Source organism: Olea europaea, chromosome 11 (assembly GCF_002742605.1).
Source record: "Olea europaea var. sylvestris chromosome 11, O_europaea_v1, whole genome shotgun sequence".
Classification (NCBI taxonomy): domain Eukaryota; kingdom Viridiplantae; phylum Streptophyta; class Magnoliopsida; order Lamiales; family Oleaceae; genus Olea; species Olea europaea.
The window spans coordinates 28,989,490-28,998,056 of NC_036247.1; positions in this window are offsets into that span (position 1 = coordinate 28,989,490).

Sequence of the window (8,567 nt, forward strand, 5' to 3'; positions counted from 1 at the left end):
AACTTCCAGACCCCTTAGATGACTATCACTTAGCTAGGGTAGGGTAAAAAGAGAAATAAGACCCCCTTTGAGGTATAGTGAACCTTACTTCATTACTGTTCTCAATGTTCAAAAATTAATGGAAGATGAACCTGCAACTTATGAGGAAGCTGTTGAGAGCAAAGACTCAATTTTTTGGCAGGCTGCTATGAAAGAAGAAATGCAGTACTTAATGAAGAATAAAACTCGGGTCCTTGTAAACAAACCAAAAGAAGGAAAAAATTATTGAGTGTAAATGGATTTATAAGACAAAAGAAGGTGATCCTATAACTAAAAATATTGGGTATAAGGCTAGATTATTTGCTAAAGGCTTTAACCAAAGAGAGGGAATTGATTACAATGAATTTTTTTCTCCTGCAGTCAAATACACATCCATAAGATTTTTACTTATTCTTGTGTCTCAGTTTGATTTTGAATTGGAACAATTGGGTGTGAAAACTGCTTTTTTGTATGGAAATTTAGAAGAAAAAATTTACATGACCCAACCAAAGAGTTTTGAGCAAAAAGGAAAAGAAAATTGTGTGTGCTTATTGTAAAAATCACTTTATGGTCTAAAACAAGACAATGGTATATCAAATTTGACACTTTTATTAAAGAACTTGATTTTAACAGAAGTGAATATGATCCATGTTTTTATTATAAAGGAAGAGGTGGTCCAAATTCTTGCTATTTACTGCTTTATGTGGATGATATGTTACTTGATGGGTGTGATGTAAATAAAATAAATAATATTAAGTATAAGTTAAAAAAAAAATTTGAGATGAAGGATTTATGATCAACTAAAAGAATTCTGGGTATGGAGATTAAAAGGGATAGGCCAAATCATACTTTGTTTCTCTCTCAGCAATCATACATTTTAAAAATATTGATTAGATTTTCTATGAATGAAGCTAAGGATGTTACCTTACCTCTAGGTGGTGATTTTAAATTCACTGTTGAACAATGTCCTAAAACTGAAATAGAAAAAGATAGAATGAGTAATGTTCCTTATGCAAATGTTATTGGTTCTGTATGTTATGGTCTGTACAAGACCTGATCTTTCCTTTGCTGTAAGTGTCTCGAGTAGATACATGAGTAACCCTGGTGAGTATCATTGAGAAGCTATGAAGTGGCTACTAAGATCCTTAAAAGGAACAACAAATTTAGAACTAATATCCAATAATAGTAAAACTAGAATACAACTAAAAGGTTTTGTTGATTTTGATTTTGCTAGAATTTGTGATAATAGAAAATCTACTTCTGCATATGTGTTTACATTAAATAATACCTATATAAGTTGGAAATCTCAACTGCAAAAGATAGTTGCACTATTATCAACAGAGGTTGAGTATATTGCTGTCATAGATGTAGTTAAGGAATGTAAGTGGTTGAAAGATTTATTGGAGGAGATTGGCTTTACTGGTAATAATGCTATTGTGTTTTCAAATAGTCAATCTACTATACATCTAACAAGAAATCATATTTTTCATGATAGGACAAAGCATATAGATATTAAATTTCATTTCATTAAGGATATAATTGAAAATGAGATAATAAAAATAGAAAAGGTGTCAACCAAATTTAACCTTGCAAACATGGGAACTAAAGTTCTTCCTCTATACAAATTTAGGGATTGTTTAAATCTCCCAAATGTTGTTGCTAACTAAGGATATTTTTGCATGTACATGAAGCTTATGAAACCTAAGGAAGAGTTAACCCAAATCCACATGAAACCCAAAAACGTCAATCAAGGTGGAGATTTTTAAAGTGTGCTTAACATCTCTTGGGGACCCGATGATGCAGTCCAAAAGTAAAATTGAATTATTAATACTTGGCCCAAATTGGTGGAATGTGACCCAATTTGGCCCTTGTTTGTTTTCTATCTCGCATTACTTGAACATGCATTTTAAATGGAAGGCTAAGATGAAGACAAGTGTTGCTGGCTAAACCATTGGATGCATTTATGACTTTTTATATTCTTGACTCTCTGTTTTCTTCTAGCTATTCGAGATTATTCTAGGGTTTCAGTCGTCTTCTTCATTTTCATGATTTCTCTGAAAACCCTTGGTTTTCATTCTGTAATCTCGTGCCTTCTGGTATTCTTGGTGATTTCTAGTGTGCTTACTGTAATAGCTAGACTCTTATTGTTCTGTGGTGAACTCGATTACTTGGTGTAATCTTGTAAATGAGAGAAAAGTGAGGTTGAATTTGAGGACTTCAAAATTGAGTGATTCTTAAGTCGATTATCTTTGTACTTTGATATTTTTGTTCGAATTCTAGTGGATTAGAGCGTTAACCACTTAGGTGGAAGCTCAATGGGTGATGTAGCCATTCTTGGTGAATATCTCGGCCTATGGGCGAAAAATACTTGTGGTCATTGTGTTTGATTTATTCGATTTGAATTTCTAGGACTGTTTGGTAGCCACATATAATCTTCCAAGTATCTCGTGCGTTTCTTCTATAACAATATAAAGTTCAACCGGAGGTATTCCTAATCTCTCTAATTCAATTATTGTATCAACCGTCGGTAATAAGAAAACATGTGATCTAAGTATTAGGTTAAACTTTTAAAATAACAACGCAAAATTACTTTTTCTGGTTGATTTTCTAAAGAAAGAAATCAAAAGATATTGCATTTCTGGTAACATATGTCAAATCTATTGTCATTTTGCAAATCAAAGTAATCACCCATCTATCAATTTCGAATCCATCCAATCCTTAAAGAGAGAAAATTACGCGACATTACAATATTTACCACTTGCTTAGCTTACAAGTAATTAAAACTTGAATCTTATCAAAGAAAAAAAATTACAGAGCCTAAAACGGCAACGTAGAGAACAACAAAATAAACCATCCATAACCCGAAACAACACAAAGGTGTGTAATCTTGTCATAGAAATATCTATCAAAGCTCAGGAGGAATAGACACAAACATAGAAGTTGGGAGATTTGAACTGGATAAAACTAAAAAAGTAAAATAATAAAATATTTGACAAAAACTGTAAAGAAAAATGAAGGAAGATAAAGTGTTGCAAGGTCAAGAAAACAAAATCATTAAAAAGAAAAGAAAAAGAAAAAAATATCAATAAGGGATATAAAAAACGATAAGGGAAGTACAAAGCTCAGTAAAGATAGCTCCTTTGAATTTCTGTAGCTGTCTTCATTTTCGTCCTATGTTTGTAATCGAACAGCCAATCCTCATTTCTGCAGTAGTCCGCAAGATATGCATTAAAATATGGCTCCAAAGGTAACGGTTTATCGACAGCCATCAGACGAAGGGACCAAGATGAAGTAGAAGAGAAAGCAATTAGAAACATGGATAGACAGCAAAATAAATAGTTCAGTGATGTGCTTGTGAAGTGATAGATATGCGAAAAAATCGTGTTGCTTTATATAGACAAAAAATGGAACCGAAGAGAAGGATGAGTACATACTATATGGACCCGTTTGGCAGTCAAATTAGACCGGATAAATATTAAAATAATTTTATCTAATAAATATTCAATATTTGGTACAAGACGTAAATTAATTCAGGATATTTATCCTCTTTTATTTAACCATATATATAATTAATATACTATGTGGTAGTTGGTTTAAATAGTAGTATTTACATAAATTTACATAAAAGTAAATAAGAGTTAAGTTGTAACTGAAAAATCACTTACGGAAAAAAAAATCACTTTCAGAATAAGTTTAAAAAAAATTCTTAACTAAAATAATTATAAGTTAAAAAAAATTATAAATAAAATAATCACTTATAAAAAAAATTCACTTATATGTAAAAATTTTATTATAAATTAAATCTTACTTTATAACTAAATGTTTAATTGAAATAAGAAACCACTTCCAAAACAAAAATTAATTTTATGTAAGAAATTGCTTCTACCTGAAAAATATAACTAATAACTTCAAAATTCACTTATAAGTCAATAAATTATTTATAAGTATAAGAAGTCACTTATACTTTAACAAAAATAACTTATATGAAAAATTAATTAAATGTAAAAAAATTAAAAATCACTTATAGTCATAACTTTTTAACTTATAATTTAAAAAAATTACTTATAAGTTAAGATATTTACTTATTTGTTAAAAATTTCATTTTTTAGCTAAAAATTCAATTATCATAAATAATTTACTTATAAGTAAAATATATATATACATAGAAGAAATTATTATTAAAAATTTTCTTATAAAAAATATTGTCATAATTTTATTTTATTTTATTTATTTATTTATTTATTTTTGTAAATTTTTCAGTCTTCTAATATGGTGTAACGTTAATTATCGAATTAAGAAAATCATTTATAATCTACTTTAACAGAATTCATAACTATATTCCTCTTAATAATGTTTCTAAATTTAATAATGTTTACCAAATATATTACATTTCATGTTTGATAGGAGCTAAAATTATATTTTTAATAGATTTCGATAAAAAATTATAACACGTATGATTTAAAAATTATAGATTCCATTGTAGTTAAAAATAGTTATTGGTTTAAACTTTGATTAAAAAAAATTTCTTTTAAATCTTTATCAAACAGAGAGAGATTATATGATGCGTGTGAATTGTACAGAGAAGAAATGACAGTGGTTGTGACTGAACAAAGCCCTATATTTTGATAAATATAGTATTAATTAGTATCAGAATAATGGCAAAAATATATTTTGACTTTCTCTCTCTTTCTCTGGATGAGGCTTCTTTGACTGTTCTTCTACAGTATTGTCTTGTTTATAAAGCATTATGATGGCCTCTGTCTGTTTTCAGATCCATACAAATTATATATATGTCGATTACTCCAAATTTCAATACAGTTCTGGATGTTTTACTAGCATCGGTCAGTTTTTCATTCTTGGACATCAGTCACCTTCTATTTGAACCATTTAGTTATTTATTACTATTGAAATATAACAATGACAATGTAGGGTGAGATTTGCAAGTCTTGGGATATTGATTTCTAAATTAATAGAATATTTAAAAATTACATGGGTATGCTACGAGAGCAATGTCTCCCAAAAATTCTGCATCGTCCATGATTAATCTTGACCAAAACAGGTTATCTAATGTTATTTTTATCATAATAATTGAGATTATACATCTAATGTCGAAAAAGCATTTCCGGAATACCCAACTAGAGTGATTGTTTGCCCTCCATTATTTCAAAAATTTATTCTCCTCTCTCTTATTTTCAACTACACATTTTTTTATAAAATAATATTATATGAAAATGAAAAACATTTACATCTTTTTTCAACTACACATTTAAAAAAAAAAAATATTATTCCAAAAGCTATAATTGCTTATTTTTGTCTCTCTTTTTTTTTTTTAAGGGGGGGGCGGGGGGGGGGGGGGGGGGGGGGGGGGGTTAAACCCAAGAACGAACCGAAATTTATGGTTCAGGGGGAATGAGACAAACAATAAGCTAAAATAAATCTTGAAAGAAACCAAAAAAATCTCAAAATTTAAATTTGAAAAAGTTCAATAAAAGGTTTTTGAAAATTGAGTGCAGATGGCCAACTCCGCTCTACCCTTAATGGGTCCACCCCTAGCTAAGCCACTAGTGGTACTTTGGTTTATATGTCATGGTGGACTCCGAGAGTCACACAATATTTGAACTATTTTTTGCACTCATACAGTTCGATTACCTTTTGCCTTCTCTATCAATAGTCTAGACATGACTACTTGTATATTTCTCCTGCAAAGCTTAATAGCGTGTAAACATCCAAAGGCATATGGTTGGGGCCAAGGTTCATACATTTTTTCCGATGCATATCTAACTTGCATGCATGCTCATGCACAATACGGTCCTCTAAAACATATTCGTTGGAAATGAGCTCTCCTAACTCCATTGAAGGTCATTCGCATGCCCTACAATATTATTCTTGTGTTCATCAATTTTTACAAACCTTTCAGCTTAATGGTTGTCACTATGCCCTTCGTTAGTGCATAGACCAAATAGGGTCATCTTTAATCCATGAGTAATTAGAAATGCTTGTTATAGAATACTCGTTCTCACAATATTGGCATCTTTTCCCACTCGCACAACTATGAGACATCATCTCATGATCGCGTCTATAACCAGGGTACTCTCACTATGAGGCTAGATCGCATAGCCAATGCACACAAATTAGGAGGTACGAGACCTTTAAAGTACTTTAGCCTGGTAAGAATACTTTAGCCCTCCTTAGATATACCTAAAGTAAGACATTAGATGTCCCTAATGACCCCTAAGGATTGCTGGTTGTCCCTAAGTTGGCCTTCTGTTAGAATGAAAGCACGGGGAAAGCTGGTTGATTGCTCAACAACATGCTTCCCTTACTAGGGATCGAGAAACTTAAGTTGTATGCAACTTTAATTAGACTTCTCTTTTAAGAATTGGAAAGTTTTTACCAAGGAAGAGGAGTCATTAATGGTAGATTAGAATGCAGATTGACCTTAGCAGTAAGATCATCGTGAAGATTGGAAGGGGGCCAGGAAGTTCCCACGCCCCGTGGGTGTAGGAATCAGAGCCATGAGCTAAAATTTTATTAAAGATAGTTTAAAAATTCCATATTGAAAGGGGCCAGAAAACATCCCTGCCCCTGTCCCGTGGGTGTAGGAATCAAAGCCCTTAACTAAAATTTCATTAAAGATAGTGCAAAAATTTCATACTTATATTTTTAATTTTGTTCTAATTTGTCTTATGTATAGGGGACTGTCAATAGGGTTCTATCATTATCGTCAAAAAGAAAGAAATGCTACAGAAGATAGAGTGTGCAATTCTCTTGTACACTTCTTTTCATCATAGTGAAATTACAGTATCAAGAAAATATGATGTAGTTTCACATTAAAATGAACCTCTATAAATTTTACATATTTTATTTCTTTTTGAAATTAATTACTTTTGATGAAATAGCTTAAAAAGCTTACAATTCTCAGTATAAATGTTGTTCATCAACACAACTTACTCATGAGCCATGATGACATGAGGCCCTTGTTTAGTGGTTTTTTTTTTTTTTCAGAACAACATTGTTTTTGAATTTTTGAAGAATGTGCAGTTAAAAAGTAAGAAAATATTTTTGGTTTGCTTGTAGAACATTTTATTGTGTGAATCTATGATTAAAAATGAGTATGTAAAAAAAGAGTTTTGAAATGAAAGATTAAAAGGGGAAAAAAAAAGACAGAGGTAGTGTTTGATTCGTCCAATTCCATGAAAATAGGTGGAAAATTCCCATTTTCCACCTAAAATATAGTGTTTAATTCACAAGATTTTTCATGGAATTGATTTCTTTCTATTATTGGAAGTTGTGCTATTCCTTGATTTGGTGGAATTCCAATTCTCACAATATATGGTAAGAATTGGAATTCCCGGCTACTGTAGCGATTTTTTTTTTTTTAGGCAATAGAAACCAATTCTAAGAATTATTGTAAAAAAATATTTCTCTTTCATTGATAATTTTCATGTGAAATAAATTCAAACGAACACAAAAAAAAAAGATGATTTTCTTGAATTATTATTATTATTATTATTATTTTTTTGGCGATGGAAACCAATGTCATCCCCAATACCAGTAAATTCTATCATTTTAATTGACAATTTCATGCAAAACAAAGTCAAACGAACATTAAAAAATACTTTTATTTCAACATTTTTCATGTGAAAAATTATACCAATCAAACACAATAATTTACAATTCTCAGGAAAATAATTTTAGGCAGTTCAATTCTCTGAAATTCGTTTTTCACCCAATTCAATTCCATCTTTGCAATCAAACGGACCCTAATTGATTTGTCATCTAAAATCTTACGTGTACAATGATAAATTAATGACAGTCATCCAAATGGTAGTAAGTTAGTGCTTATGAATAAAGAATACTAATGAATAATATTATTCTAATGAGGGTGTAACAGTATTTTGTGGACAAGAGTGCCTAATCTGAAAGATGTATGGAGTATGGACAATTCTAGAAACGAAATGTTTACTGATCTATTTATTATATTTTATATTAGGGTAATTAGTACAAAATGTCTTATTTTTCAATGTTGTTGTGAAAAACGTTCATATCTTTTATTTTTTGACATTTTTAATCCTATCTTTCACATTTCATTGCGCAAAAAGTTCTTTTCATCCATTTTTTCAATAAAATGACGATTTTACCCTCTATTAAAATAAAACAAAAGGAAAAGAAAAGAAAAATAAATAACTAATTGTAATAATAGTCCTAAATTTTTCAAAACATTACAAATAAGTCCTAAATTTTCCACTCTTTCGCAACCCCACCAAGTCACCACCTATAGATCAACATAGCACCACCTTCCGGCCACAACACTCGTTGGACTCCACCACCACCAGCCTCGTCTCACTCTCCCCAATATCATCCTCCACAATACTGGTGATCAATATGTTCGAACCAACAACATTTACAGCCTAAAATACCAAACTGCTATATACAACCCTTCACGGCAATCCCATTTTTGTTGCCACCCACGATCGCGTACCACCACAGAAGGTTACCCCTCGCCTCAACGAACCTATACAAGGCCTCACATCAATCAAAAATGCCTC